This window comes from Rhinopithecus roxellana, chromosome 1, assembly GCF_007565055.1.
Source record: "Rhinopithecus roxellana isolate Shanxi Qingling chromosome 1, ASM756505v1, whole genome shotgun sequence".
Classification (NCBI taxonomy): Eukaryota; Metazoa; Chordata; class Mammalia; order Primates; family Cercopithecidae; genus Rhinopithecus; species Rhinopithecus roxellana.
In genome coordinates, this window is record NC_044549.1 from 80,916,831 (window position 1) to 80,932,319 (window position 15,489).

The following is a 15,489-nucleotide window of genomic DNA, read 5'->3' on the forward strand; positions in this document are numbered from 1 at the left end:
TATCCCTGATGAACATCAACACAAAAATCCTCAATAAAATATTGGCAAACCGAATCCAGCAGCACATCAAAAAGCTTATCCACCATGATCAAGTGGGCTTCATCCCTGGGATGCAAGGCTGGTTCAACATACGCAAATTAATAAACATAATCCAGCACATAAACAGAACCAAAGACAAAAACACGATTATCTCAATAGATGCAGAAAAGGCCTTTGACAAAATTCAACAGCCCTTCATGCTAAAAACTCTCAATAAATTTGGTATTGATGGAACATATCTCAAAATAATAAGAGCTATTTATGACAAACCCACAGCTAATATCATACTGAATGGACAAAAACTGGAAGCATTCCCTTTGAAAACTGGCATAAGACAACGATGCCCTCTCTCACCACTCCTATTCAACATAGTGTTGGAAGTTCTGGCTAGGGCAATCAGGCAGGAGAAAGAAACAAAGGGTATTCAGTTAGGAAAAGAAGTCAAATTGTCCCTGTTTGCAGATGACATGATTGTATATTTAGAAAACCCCATCATCTCAGCCCAAAATCTCCTTAAGCTGGTAAGTAACTTCAGCAAAGTCTCAGGATAGAAAATCAATGTGCAAAAATCATGAGCATTCTTATACACCACTAACAGACAAACAGAGAGCCAAATCATGAATGAACTCCCATTCACAATAGCTTCAAAGAGAATAAAACACCTAGGAATCCAACTTACAAGGGATGTAAAGGATCTCTTCAAGGAGAACTACAAACCACTGCTCAGTGAAATCAAAGAGGACACAAACAAATGGAAGAACATACCATGCTCATGGATAGAAATAATCAATATTGTGAAAATGGCCATGCTGCCCAAGGTAATTTATAGATTCAATGCCATCCACATTAAGCTACCAATGACTTTCTTCACAGAATTGGAAAAAACTGCTTTAAAGTTCATATGGAACCAAAAAAGAGCCGGCATTGCCAAGACAATCCTAAGCCAATACAACAAAGCTGTAGGCATCACGCTACCTGACTTCAAACTATACTACAGGCTACAGTAACCAAAACAGCCTGGTACTGGTACCAAAATAGAGATATAGACCAATGGAACAGAACAGAGTCCTCAGAAATAAGACCACACATCTACAGCCATCTGATCTTTGACAAACCTGAGAAAAACAAGAAATGGGGAAAGGATTCCCTATTTAATAAATGGTGCTGGGAAAACCGGCTAGCCATAAGTAGAAAGCTGAAACTGGATCCTTTCCTTACTCCTTATATGAAGATTAATTCAAGATGGATTAGAGACTTAAATGTTAGACCTAACACCATAAAAACCCTAGAAGAAAATCTAGGTAGTACCATTCAGGACATAGGCATGGGCAAGGACCTAATGTCTAAAACACCAAAAGCAATGGCAACAAAAGCCAAAATTGACAAATGGGATCTAATTAAACTAAAGAGCTTCTGCACAGCAAAAGAAACTACCATCAGAATGAACAGGCAACCTACAGAATGGGAGAAAATTTTTGCAACCTACTCATCTGACAAAGGCCTAATATCCAGAATCTACAAAGAACTCAAACAAATATACAAGAAAAAAACAAACAACCCCATCAAAAAGTGGGCAAAGGATATGAACAGACACTTCTCAAAAGAAGACATTCATACAGCCAACAGACACATGAAAAAATGCTCATCATCACTTGCCATCAGAGACATGCAAATCAAAACCACAATGAGATCCCATCTCACACCAGTTAGAATGGCAATCATTAAAAAATCAGGAAACAACAGGTGTTGGAGAGGATGTGGAGAAATAGGAACACTTTTACCCTTTTGGTGGGACTGTAAACTAGTTCAACCATTGTGGAAAACAGTGTGGCGATTCTTCAAGGATCTAGAACTAGAAATACCATTTAACCCGGCCATCTCATTACTGGGGATATGCCCAGAGGATTTTAAGTCATGCTGCTATAAAGACACATGCACACGTATGCTTATCGTGGCACTATTCACAATAGCAAAGACTTGGAATCAACTCAAATGTCCATCTGTGACAGACTGGATTAAGAAAATGTGGCACATATACACCACGGAATACGATGCAGCCATGAAAAAGGATTAGTTCGTGTCCTTTGTTGGGACATGGATGCAGCTGGAAACCATCATTCTCAGCAAACTATCGCAAGAACAGAAAAGCAAACACCACATGTTCTCACTCATAGGTGGGAATTGAACAATGAGATCACTTGGACACAGGAAGGGGAACCTCACTCACTGGGTCCTATTGTGGGGAGGGGGTAGCGGTGAGGGATAACATTAGGAGATATACCTAATGTAAATGACGAGTTAATGGGTGCAGCACACCAACATGGCACATGTATACATATGTAAGAAACCTGCACGTTGTGCACATGTACCCTAGAACTTAAAGTACAATAAAAAAAAAAAACTAAGCAAAAAGAACAAATCTGGAGGTATCACATTACCCAACTTCAAATTATAATACAAGGCTATAGTTACCGAAACAGTATAGTACTAGTATGAAAACTGGCATGCAGACCAATGAAACAGAATAGAGAACCCAGAAATAAAGCCAAATACTTACAGCGACCTGATCTTTGACGAAGCAAACAAAAACGTAATTAGGAAAAGGACATCAATAAATGGTACTAGGAAAACTAGCAAGACACTAGAAGAATAAAACTGGATCCCCATCTCTCACCTTAAAAAAAAAAATCAACTCAAGATGGATCAAAGACTTAAATGTAAGACTTGAAACCAAAAAAAATTCTAGAAGATATCAAAAACTCTTCTGGACGTTGGCTTAGACAAAGAATTCATGACTAAGACCCCAAAAGCAAATGCCACAAAGCAAAAATAGATGGAACCTAATTAAACTAAAAAGTTTCTGCACAGCAAAACAAATAATCAGCTGAGTAAACTGACAACCCACAGAATGGGAGAAAATATTCGCAAATTATGCATCCAACTAAGGACTAGTATCTAGAATGTATAAGGAATTCAAACAATTTAGTGAGAAAATAAATAAATAATCCCATCAAAAAACAGGCAAAGGACATGAGTAAACAATTCTCACAAGAAGATATACAAATGGCCAATAAACATATAAAAAATGCTCAACATCATTAATTGTCTGGGAAATGCAAATTAAAACCACAATAAGATACCATCCTACTCCTGCGAGAATGGCCATAATTAAAAAAACAAAAAAGAATAGATGTTGGGGCAGATGTGATGAAAAGGGAACACTTTTACACTGCTGATGGGAGTGTAAACTAGTACAACCACTACAGAAAACAGTGCGGAGATTATTTAGATAATTAAAAGTAGAACTACCATTCAATCCAGCAATCCCACTACTGGGTATCTACTCAAAGGAAAAGAAATCATTATATGAAAAAGACACACATGTTTATAGCAGAACCAATTTGCAACTGCAAAAATATGGAACTACCTAAATGCCTATCAACCAATAAGTGGATAAAGAAAATGTGGTACATATACACCAAGGAATACTACTCAGCCACAAAAATGAAAGAAATAATGGAATTCACAGCAACCTGGATGAAACTGGAGACCATTACCTTAAGTGAAGTAACTCAGGAATGGAAAACCAAATAGTGTATGTTTTCACTTGTAAATGGGAGATAAGCTATGAGGATGCAAAGGTACAAGATATAATGGACTTTGCGGACATGGGAGGGTTGGGAGGAGGGGTGAGGCATAAAAGACTATGTGTTGGGTACAGTGTACACTGCTTGGGTGATGGGTGCACCAAAATCTCAGAAACCACTGCTAAAGAATTTATCCGTGTAATCAAAACCCACCTGTTCCCCAAAAACTACTAAAATAGAATATAATAAGATAAAATGTAGATACAATAAAATGCACCCATGTTAAGTATACATTTTGGTGAATTTCGACAACTGTATGCATATATTTAATTACCATCATAATTAATTTGTAGAACATTTCCATGAACCCCAAAATTGTCCTGGTACACCTTCAAATTAATTCAGTCTTTCTTTCTGGGCACCTGGCATTGGCAAATACTGATCTAATTGCAGTCTGTTTGCATTTTCTATAATTTCATACAAATATAATCAAATAATAATACATTTTCATATCTGCCTTATTTAACTCAGCATGATGTTTTAAAATGCAACCATGTGGTTTAATGTATCAGTGGTTTGTTCGTAACTGCTGAGCAGTATTCCATTGTATGGGTGTACAGCATTTTGCTTATCTGTTTACCTGCTGATGGACATTTGGGTTGGGAGCTTAAATAAAATTATGAACACTTGAGAACAAAAAGAATCCACCAGAGAGTGAGATACAAAAAGACCTAAATGAACTACATTTCACAAATGAATAGGCGCTTCAGAGGAAAGACCCATGGCTGTTCTTATCTCTAACACGACAAGAGAAGGACAGGGAATCAGCCAAGGATGGGGGTAAGAAAAAAACAGCCAAACTTTTCACAGCTACATGCAGGCTGACATGATGGATTAGAATTCCAAGAAGCCCCACCTACAAAGCAATTCTGCACTTGCCTGCCAAGGTTTTCCTGTGGGTCTTTAAGTGCTCAGGAATGTGGAGAGTGGAAAAGGAGAGTGGAAATTCACCTGAGGCACTCTGAGATTTCAGCTACTGGAGGCTGGGAGTGGTCAGGAGAGGTGAAGGAGACTTCTCCAAGGAATTCTAGGCCTTCAGAGTATAGGGCAACCTTTATTGGTAGGTAGGCTTAGGTCAGACAATAGGGGGAGAAAAGATTTCCCAAGGTTCAGGAAGCCAGGGGCAGACAAAGAAACAAAGAGAACTCCCTAATGGTCCAATGAGCCGGTATCTGGGCCACAAAGTAGAGAAAGAACCCCATAGTTTGAGAGCTTGTTCAAAGGGGAGCTCAGCCTCTCCTATACTCATGACTGAAGAACAGTCCTCCCCTATTAAGGAAAATCGTCTTTGACCAAGCTTACAGCTTCAGAGGGACACACATGGAGTGGTGAGTGAGGAAGGGATCACCCACTTAGCCAGCTAGATCAGCCAAATCAACCCTGGAGATTAATGGGGTGACAGATGTTGTGGCAAGACCCCAACACTTTGGAAAGTTGGTCACATATCTGTAAATGTGACAAATCTTGCCTGTAGTCAGATTCAAGCCCTACTAAAGGGAACTATCTGACTTCACCCTCGAAAGACTTGAAGGTAGTAAAAAACTAAATCAAATAAGGCTACAAAAAAACCCAGACTCAGCCTAATCACAGACTGACTCAGCATCCACCTCCATCAGCCTAAAAGAGAAAGGGTTATGCTCTTTTCTGGAGGTGTTAATTATTTCAAAATTTACTTTTCTTTCACACACTGTATGGTATATAATCCAAAAATAAAAGACATACAAAGAAGCAAGAAAACCATAGTCATGGGTTAGAGTAAAAGCAGATGCAGAGATGACCCAGATGGACAATTATTTGTTAGGTAATTGATGAAGATTATTTCATCACCAGCAGCATTTCTTTCACAGGGATACATTTAAGGAACAGGCAAATAATTAACTAATTATGAATAATTAATCCTAGTACTCAATGAAAGGTGCAGAGAGTTTAAATCTATTTACTTGTTATAAAAACATACCAAACATCTTGAGTATTTACTCCTTTCCAGGCACTTGCTAAGATACTGGCACTTCAAAATAAAGCATAGCTTATCTCTTCATAGAACTCACAGTCTACTAGGAAAGACAGACCTGTAACTATAAATTGACTGAATAAATGCTATCATAGAAGTATAAAAAGAATGTTATGAGAAGCATAGAAGATGAAGTAGTCATTAACTCAACTTGGAAGAGTCACGGAACACCGTAAAGACAAGTCAGTTTTGAAGAATGAGTGGGATTTCACAGATGGAGATGAAAAAAAAGGGTACAGAAGTGAAAGGATACACAAGCATATGAAAGAATGACAGTATGTGATAGTTTCCGGATCCTACCAAGAGTCCAGTGGTTTTAGACAGCATAAGGCTGAAGAAATACGCTGAGAGAAAGAAAGGAGTGAAGACTGGACAAGGCTATTGGAGCCAGAATGAAAAGACCTTCAATACCACATTAAAGCTCATGGAAAGCTTTTAAGTAAGAAAATAATAAAATCAGATTTGCATTTTAGACACATATTTCTAGAACTTATAACACTGTATTATAATTGTTTATAAATTGGCCTCTTCCACCGGACTACAGGCACTTGAAGGGTAAGAAAACACAGCAACTGGTCAAAGAAAAAGGAAGTAGAAATTAAAAAGAGAAATAAAACTTGAGAGATGAGATTAAGAAAATTCTTTTTTTCCCCTGCAGTTGCAACTGTTATCGCTAAAATTATTCACCAGTACTGTTCTTACATTTGTATGTAATGTGGTTTATTAATACGGTAAGGCTGGTTCAATTTATTTCCACATAGGGACATAAGTAAAAGTTTAATTTTATAATTCTAAAGCAGACACTGTTTTAAAAGACAGAACGCATAATTTCCTGAAGACTTAGATGTTAAATCATAAAAATAAGTGTATCACAGGAGACAGCAACACACCAAAAGACAAAGGGCTAAAGGAGCAAATTAGCTGAGTCTGTCCCTTTTAAAATGCTCTCTTCAGAGACCCCGCCATAGAATTCCACTTGCACTTCATCGATTGTTGCTAGGTTATGTGACCATTGCTAGCTATAAGGGCTCTAGGAAAGTGAGTCTATTTAGCTGGGCTCATTGCTACCCTGACCAAAATTCTGTTCAAGAAAGAAGAGAAAAATGGAGGAGTGTTTGTCACAGGAAGTAACTTATAATCTTGTCCAAGTTTTATGTTAGATTGTGATCCAACTACTAAGAGACACATGCTACTGAACAGTCTTCTCTTTGGTAAGCAGTTCACTTATGTTATTTATGTAGGCTTAGATACATGTCTGCTACTTGAAAGGATGTTCACAGCATCATCTAATTGAAAAATAAATTTTAAACACAGAGAGCAATTATGGAAGTTTACCTAAATTCATTACACACAGAAAGGCTTTTAGGAGTCACTACAAATGGTTTGCATTTTATCTATTACATATATCAATACCAGTGAAAGTATGGAGACTTGTTACAACTCCAAGTAGCAGAAGTACTAACACCTGCACATATTCAATATTCTAGATGCTTACCAGGAATAGTAGGATAAGCCAGTTGCTATTTTCCTTCCTGCCCAAATATTTTCCAAATATTAAGCTATTTTTGTTATTGCAAAGAGGTAACAAAATTCACAGAACTAAGCATTTAACAATTGGCTACCATATTTATGACAGATGGCTACATGCACAATTACTAACAGTCTTCCTACTGTTTGAATATAAAAACCAAAAAAACTACATAAATTACATGCTCAGTTGCCTTAGTTCTCATTTAACTTAAGGGAATGAGAATTAATTTGATCTAACTATTTTAAATATTTGCCAACAGGATGAATTCAATGACGTATGGAAGGATAATACTGAATTCACTGTCTTCTACTGCTTGCCACTAAACAATATATCAGCTTGCTTTTCTACTGAAATTGCATAAAACAGATAGGACAGCTAATTTAAACAGTTGTTTGCACATTCAATATTTATAACCCAAATCTTGCATGACTGACTGCAAGCAGTGAGTTAGAAGGTTTAGTTCAGCTGCTGCCTAGAGTGATGGATGGCCTTGAAGAATTTCTTGTTCACTGACTAGATCAATCACATAACAAAATGGGAAAAAAAGATCAACCTTAAACTAGATTTCCAACATTTCCATCTGTATGCAAAACTGTTACAGGAAGAAATGTATCATAAAACATAATGTGAAGCTACTTAAAAATAATAAAAATCCACCAGAGATGATGTAGAATGCAAATAAAAAAGATAAGGTGACTGGATAATATTCTACTTTTTAACTAAATATTAACAGAAACTTTATGATATCTATAATCCATATAGTATTGTCAATTCATAGGGATATCAAGCTCAGACTCACAAGTAAAAAGAGGGTAACAGTTGAAAGGCCTAAATAATTTTTGACAGTACTTGCAGTTAAATTTTATTTAATCAAACTAAAAGGTAGTGTTGTGGCAATTATAATATGCTGCTGCCTTTAATTATCTCAATGGCTGTCAAAAAAAATGAGCCTGTTAAGGAGTTAACAGACATCTCATGTTTCAAATGAGAGTAATTTATTTACTAATGGCTAACCCTCAATTATCTGCATTAATTGTGGAAGGCAGTAGTACTACATATGGTGATAGTACTACATAATGGTGGAAGGCAGTAGTACTACCTATGGACCATGGCTGTGTAAGGCCCTCCTTAGTAGTACGCTTGACTGGTTTGTGAGGCTCCATGGTGAGCATCTCCACCCAGCTCCACATTCAGTGATGTCAGATTGGTAGCTTGAAAGCAGCCATGGTGGGAGTATTTACACCACAGAAACTATCAAGTACTAAGTAAGCATCAGGACCCTCAATACTCCATCACCACCCCAGAGCCAAGTGTTAAACATTTACCACTATAGGACAGTGCAAGCTCATTTCTGAGGTTAGCATGTGGGTGGAGTAGTGAGGATGAAGGGACTAAAGGTTGAAGAGCCTAAGGTTGAGTTCTTGCTGAACAGGTGTGGGACGGGGCAGGCTCAGACACTGAATAATCCTGCAGGTGCCTTGGGTGTCTAAAGATGTCTGCAGCCATGATGATAGAAATAGCATTTACCATTTCCTATGGCCCTCAGGCACCCACTTTCTCTTGTTGAGTAAGTTTACTTCCACAAGAGTAGAAGTGTAGCTGAAGAGTGATAAGAAATGAGAAGGAAAGGAAGAAGGAAAAGAAAAATTTGGAACAAGAGGAATAAAAGTAAAAGGTAAAGGGCAAGAATAAAGATAGATGGAAGGGAAGAGAGGACAAAGAGAAGAAAAGCAAGGGAGAGAGGGAAAAGGATGAGGGAGAAAAGGAAGAGAAAGAAGAAATGAAATGGCAGAAAAGGGGAGAAAGAAAAAGGAAGAGGAAAAGAAGGAAAGAGGAAGGAGGAGGGTTGCAGGGTGGAGGAGGAAGAAGGGCTATAGGCCCCTAGAAACAGCAGATCTAATCCTCTAGTTTATTCACATTTACCTCACTTTAGGAATTAGTTGTGTTCCTGAATGCCTTTCATGAACATACATATACAGTCTTAGAACAAGGCCTCACAGACATCCAGACTTCTTTCCATAAGATGGCAAATTTCTAAAAAATGCCAGACACATGGTGGTCTGTTCTCAAGGCTAAACCAAGGAGATGGAGGCTTTAGTACTGGGGACAACAACCTTTCTGCTGTTGAAGTCTGTTTGACTCTTTAGAAGGCCGAGGTTGGGACTCTCTTTTGAAGCAATGGGCAGGGAACATATGACCACGTTTCCATATCCAAGCAGTACCAATGGATCCCCAAGCTGGGACAAAATGCTGGGAAGAATTCAGATCCCGGGTTCTGGCTACCTTGTGGGTTTTTGGGAATTCCCTACATTAGTGGTTCTTAAACTTCAAGTGTATCAGGATCAACTGAATGACCTGTTAAAAATATGGACTGCTGAGAGATATCTGAGATACGGAATCAACTTAAGTGTCCATCAATGAATGAATGAACAAAGAAAATGTGGTGTATATATACACAATGGAATATTATCCAGCCATAAAAAGGATGAAATCCTGTCATTGGCAGCAACATGGATGAGGCTGGAGGACATGATATTAAGTGAACTAAGTCAGACATTATGTTAAGTGAACTAAGTGACAACAGAAAGATGCTGTCACTCGTATGTGAGGACCAACAAGAAATCTAAGCTAATGGAAACAGAGAGTAGAATTTTAGGTATGGGAAGATGGGAAGGGTATGGGAAGCAGTTGGTTAACAGATGCAAAAGTACAGCTAGATAGGAGAAATGAGTTTTGGTGTTTTGTAGCACTGTAGGGTGAAGACAATTAACTGTAATTTACTGTATATTTTCAAAAAGCTAGAAGAAAGGATTGTGAATGTTCATTATACAAAGAAATAATAAATGAGGTAATGAATGTTCATTACTCTAAACATTACACATTGTATATATACATTGAAATACATGTATATGGAATCCGTGTCCCACAGGTATGTACAATTGTTACTTGTTAACTAAAAATGTTTAAAAACAGTTTTTTCACCCACAGATTGCTGGGTCATCTCCAGTTTCTCTCTCAGTAGGTCTGGGGTGGGGCCTGAGAATTTGCAGTTCTAACAAGTTCCAAGCTTGCCAATGCCGCTCATGCAAGAACTACACTTTAAGAACTACTGCCTTAGTAAAACAATAACAATAGAAAACATCCTGGAAGTGCTTATAATCCAATCCTTAAGATCTTATTAGTTAGCATCTTAGCAAGAATTCAAATGAGAGAAACACACGCTAATGATGAAGAGACGGGTCCTGAAAGGGAAGAAGAAAGGCATCACAAACCAAATTTTCCTATTTACAATTATGCCCTCAGCTGGCTGTGGCATCCACAGATGTTTCTCTAGTGGCCAACTCTGGAGTCTCTTCCTGACTCACCCTCTGAAATCTTCCCTTTACCCACAGGGCTAGGTCTTCTAAAACCATTTTTACACTAATGAGCACAACTGAACTGAATAGGAGTAAATGCCTGACACAAACTAACACAATCATATTCTCCCTCTAGGAATTTTGAAATTGCCTGGTGGACTGGACATGGAGCAAAACACAGAAAAACCTGAGATGAAAGATGGAGAGTGCTTAAGGCTTTCTAGTACTGGCTTCCACGCCCAGCTGCATCACTGTCCGTGAGTTTCCTGTGACATCCCAACAAACTTGTGCTTGAAGCTCCCACTGTGCTTTAATTCACTCAAGTTGGTGTGGTGAACAGAAATGAGTCCAAACGACACTAGTCCCATCACACAACTTTAGCAACTTTACTACTAAAAATTAACTCAAGTACCTTTTGGCAAATGGAATATATACTGCTGATTCTGATATTATAGTCTTTAGTGACCTATGACATGGTTCCATCACTAAGCTGAGGAGAAACAAACAAAACAAAAAACCCTACATCCATTTTTTGGTCATTGTTGGATACCGGAAAAGTCTCATACATCCTCCTCACAATTTTTTAAATTCCAGGTTAAACAGTGATTAGCATTTACTTATGAGAGTATCAGTTAGGACTCTTTTATGTCAAAAGTTAATAGAAAATCCAGGTTGAGCTAATTCACCTAAATGGAATGCTCACATTATTGGAAACAACAGAGGTAGGGCGGGCTTCAGGACTGATTGATTCGGCTGCTCAAAGCTGTCATCAATGACCCAATTTCTCTGTTTCTCTCTTTCTGCCATCTGGTATCAGTTCTGTCCTCATGGTCACAGATGGGTGCCAGCTACAAACAGAGTGCAGCCCAGTCCAGCATCCCAAACAAGAGTCATAAAAGTCACTCAATTGGCCCAGCATAGGTCAGATTCCCATTCCTAAAAGAATAATGTGGCTAAATAAATGAAATGCACTAATTGACCTATCAATCAAAGCTCACTCCAGGGGCTAGACTGTGATCCATTTTACTAGACACACATAGGCTGCACTGGCCAGGGGAGATACCCAAACAAAGATCACACAATTTTTGGAAGAGAAAAATGTGGCAAAGTATGCTAGTTAGATAACTAATAAATGTCTACCATACTTGGTTCTTCCATGTGTTACTAGAAAATAACTTAAAAATTCACTTTATTTTGTAACCATTACAGTAATAATTAGTTCAGGCAAGAATCATCATGCTAACCTGGTGAATGAGAGCTTAATGAGGAAGAAGATATTTATAAAGTCTCAAATTATATCCCCACAAATGATTCAACTAATATTAAAGTAAAAACACAGTAACTTTACTATGAGAAAACCTGGTTAAGAGACCACCTTAACCAAGTGGTTGAAGTTAACATCAGCTGTAAACATCATAAGCCTCCTGATAAACTGCACTGAGAAGGACACGACATCACTTTATAGTATATTTTGCCAAAGATGCATAACATGAATCTAATCATAAGAAAACATCAGACAAACTCAATTAAGGGGCATTCTACAAAATAACTGACCTGTACTTTTCAGCAGTGTCATTGATGTGAAAGACACAGAAAGGCTGAGGAACCATTACAAATTAATGGAGACAAGTGAAAACTAAAGGTACTGTGTAATTCTGGATCAAAAACATAATTGCTATGAAGGACAGTATGTCTATACCATAGATAGTAGTACTGCATCAATGTTAAATGGTTTTGAAAACTGTACTGTGGTCATGTAGTGAATGTCTTTGTCCTTAGTAAATATATACTGAAGTGTTTAATAAAAGAGTACAAAGTGTGCAACATACTCTCAAATGGCTTGAGGAAAAAAATGTGTATACACACATACACACACAGGATCACACACATACAAAAAAACTGTAAAGGCAAATGTGGCAAAATGTTAATAATTGGTGAATATGGGTGAAAGGTATATGGTAGTTCTTTGTACTATTTTTGTAACTTTAAGTTTGAAATTATTTCAAAATAAAAAGTTTAAAAAAAATTTTTAGATTGCATGACCCTATAACTTGTCTCAAACCATAAGTGTTATTATTTTACACTGTATGCCACTTAAGTTTTGTAACAGCAAAAAAGCTGAAAACAAATAATCAAATTTTAACTTATTTATGTATAGAACAAGAATAATCAGAATAAATTGGTTATTCTGGTGCAGGCAGGTGTGTCTTGGCTAAGCCTGGTTGTTTCCTTTTCTCCTGGGCATATAACCAGACTACATTTCCTAGCCCGCAATGGTTTACAGGTGACGCATGAGTTCTGGCCAGGGGAACCTGACCCCAAACATCCTCCCAAGTGATTCTTCAGGCTCTCTCTTCCCTTGTTTGCTGACAAACAAGGGATATAGAAGATCCAGCAGAAGACTATGCAGTCCTAGATTAGAATATGAAAGCATTCAGGCTCTCTCTTCCCTTGTCTGCTGACAAACAAGGAATATGGAGGATCCAGCAGAAGACTATGCAGTCCTAGATTAGAATATGAAAGCAGCCTAGGTCTCCCTAAATGACACTGCAGGACAGAGCTCCTATTGTTAGCCTGCAATGAATTGTGATATGAACAAGAAATGAAGTTTTACTGTGTTAAGTGATCCACTAGGATTTGGGGATTATCTGTTAGAGCAGTTAGCCCACCTGAATGATAAAGCTACCTAATTTATAAAACAGATTAGCAGAATGGTGACACTTTCAAAGTGTACTGAGGATGTCATGTATTTGCTTTTAGTGTATACTTTAACATAGCAGTTTTCAAAATATGGTTAAGAGATTCTTGATTCTCAAAGAGTAGTCTGGGGATAGCTAAGGGTCTGCAAGATCCCTTCAGGAACTCAGTGAGGTCAAAACCATTTTCATAACAATACTAACATGTTATTTGTTTTTCACTCTCATTCTCTTACAGCATATAGTGGCATTTTTCAAAAGGTGGCATGATGTATTATATCACAACAGACTGAATTAGAGGCAGACAGGAAAATCTACCTGTGTTCTATAATATTTAGCCAGAGATTAAAAAGATTTGCAAAAATGTAAAATAATTTCACTCTTCACTAAATTATTTTTGTAAGTATAATTTTGGAAAATATAAATATTTTATGTATAGGTTTTTATAGGTATTTATGCTAACATGTCATGGATTTATTATTATTTCTAAATAATAAATATCTTTTAAATCACTCAGTGTTAATTTCCAACATGGTAAATATTGAGCTATAACCCACATAAAGAAAAGTCCTTTTGGGATCTCAATATTTTTTAAGAGTGCAGAGGGATCCTGATCCCAAAGAGTTTGAGAATTCTTTTTGTTTTACAATAAAGTATATCTGATAGTGATAACATTTTAAATAAAATAAACCCGTATTACCAATGCATAAGAGACAAGGATAGGAGAGTCCTCACTTGACTCTTGTTTTCTCAAGAGCCACAGGATCTAGAACACAATAGGTGCTCATATATATTTGTTAAATTAATAAACTGTGTAATAATGATAATATCCACTTTTAAGAGTGCTGTGATAATCGCATGAAATATGTGTGTGTGTGTGTGTGTGTGTGTATAGTAAATTATCACTGTTCACGGTTATTTGCTATCTCCCTTTTACATAGGAGATTGAATACATCCCTGCCCTGTTGATTCTAGGCTTGGCCATGTTAACTGGGCTGGCCAATGAATGTAAGTAGAAGTAACATGTGCCACACAAATACAAGGAGAAGCTTTAAATTCAATTGTGTAGTTCTGCTCAGACTCTTCCTCTTCTGCTCTCGCCTTATGCACAGTATGTCCCAGATAGGGGCTGTTTGTTCTATCTGGGTTCTGGAATGAGAAGACACAGACCAGATACATACTCACCCTATAGATAAAGCAGAGCTGCATCCTACCTGTAGCTCTCAGGTAACGTGAGACAGCTATGTACGAAATTTTGTAAACCATCTAAGCAAACCTGGCAAATACAGCTTTATATTTGTGACCCCAAACATCTTCCCATGTGTTCCTCCAGGCTCTCTTTTCTTTTGCTTGCTGACCAGATATACAGGATCCAGTAGAGGACTCTAAGGCCCTAGATGGAAGATGGAAGCAGTCCAGGTTCCTTGGCCTAATGTATTACAGATGTTCAATAAATCCAACCATTCTAATCAGTGTTATTATTTAGCTAGAGAAACACTAAAGAACTGTAGCTTAGTGCTTAAATGACTGCACAGTGCATCTAAATTAAGACAATTTAGACAGTACCATTAAGATAACCTTAGGATTCCAGGTAAATAAAGCACATGACCCACGACAAGAGTGGCATCAAAGTATAATATATCTGACTATAATGAAAAATTTCAGTAACCATTTACCCATGAATGCCACTAGAGGGGCTCAGGAATATCTGTAGAAGTCACTGGCAGGTGACTGAGATAAAAATAAATTCTAAAGTGACTGTCAAGTGTCTATAATTAAAGAGCAGTGGAGTGGGTGTATCAGTCCATCTGCCCACCCTGCCTACACTGCCTTCTTATGGAATCTCCTCCAGCTTAAAACTTCTAAAATTGAAACCAGCTTTAGAGCACTTAGCTTAAAAGTACTCTAAGGACCAGTCCCAATTCTTATTTCAAATCTCTGAACCAGCAGATACACAGACTGAACCTGGTCACACAATGATGGGATAGAGTGATGTCCTGGTAGCCATTATTGTCCACATACACAATGGCAAGAAATCAGAAAAAGCTGGTCTGCAGAATGAAACAGAAGAACTGAGCAGCAGACTTAACAAACAAAATGAGAGACGAGAGTAGCTGCGAGAAAGAGAGAGACGAAGAGAGAGAGAGACCTGTTGACAACTCTCACCTCCCATGAGGGCTGTACCAATTTTTGCAGTTGGGTTCCTTAA

The 15,489-nt window shown here is 37.7% G+C and overlaps 1 protein-coding gene and 1 long non-coding RNA gene across 4 annotated transcripts in view; one reads left to right on the forward strand and one right to left on the reverse strand.

The window, feature by feature from the left end:
- Nucleotides 1-12,602, forward strand: part of LOC115896436 — a 223,519-nt gene extending 210,917 nt beyond the window's left edge. The window contains exon 3 of the long non-coding RNA XR_004056313.1: nucleotides 10,721-12,602. This is a non-coding gene — a long non-coding RNA (uncharacterized LOC115896436). The remainder of the gene's footprint in view (nucleotides 1-10,720) is intronic.
- The window catches only part of C1H3orf67 (chromosome 1 C3orf67 homolog), a 317,333-nt gene that overhangs the window by 273,890 nt on the left and 27,954 nt on the right, over nucleotides 1-15,489 (reverse strand). The window lies entirely within an intron of this gene.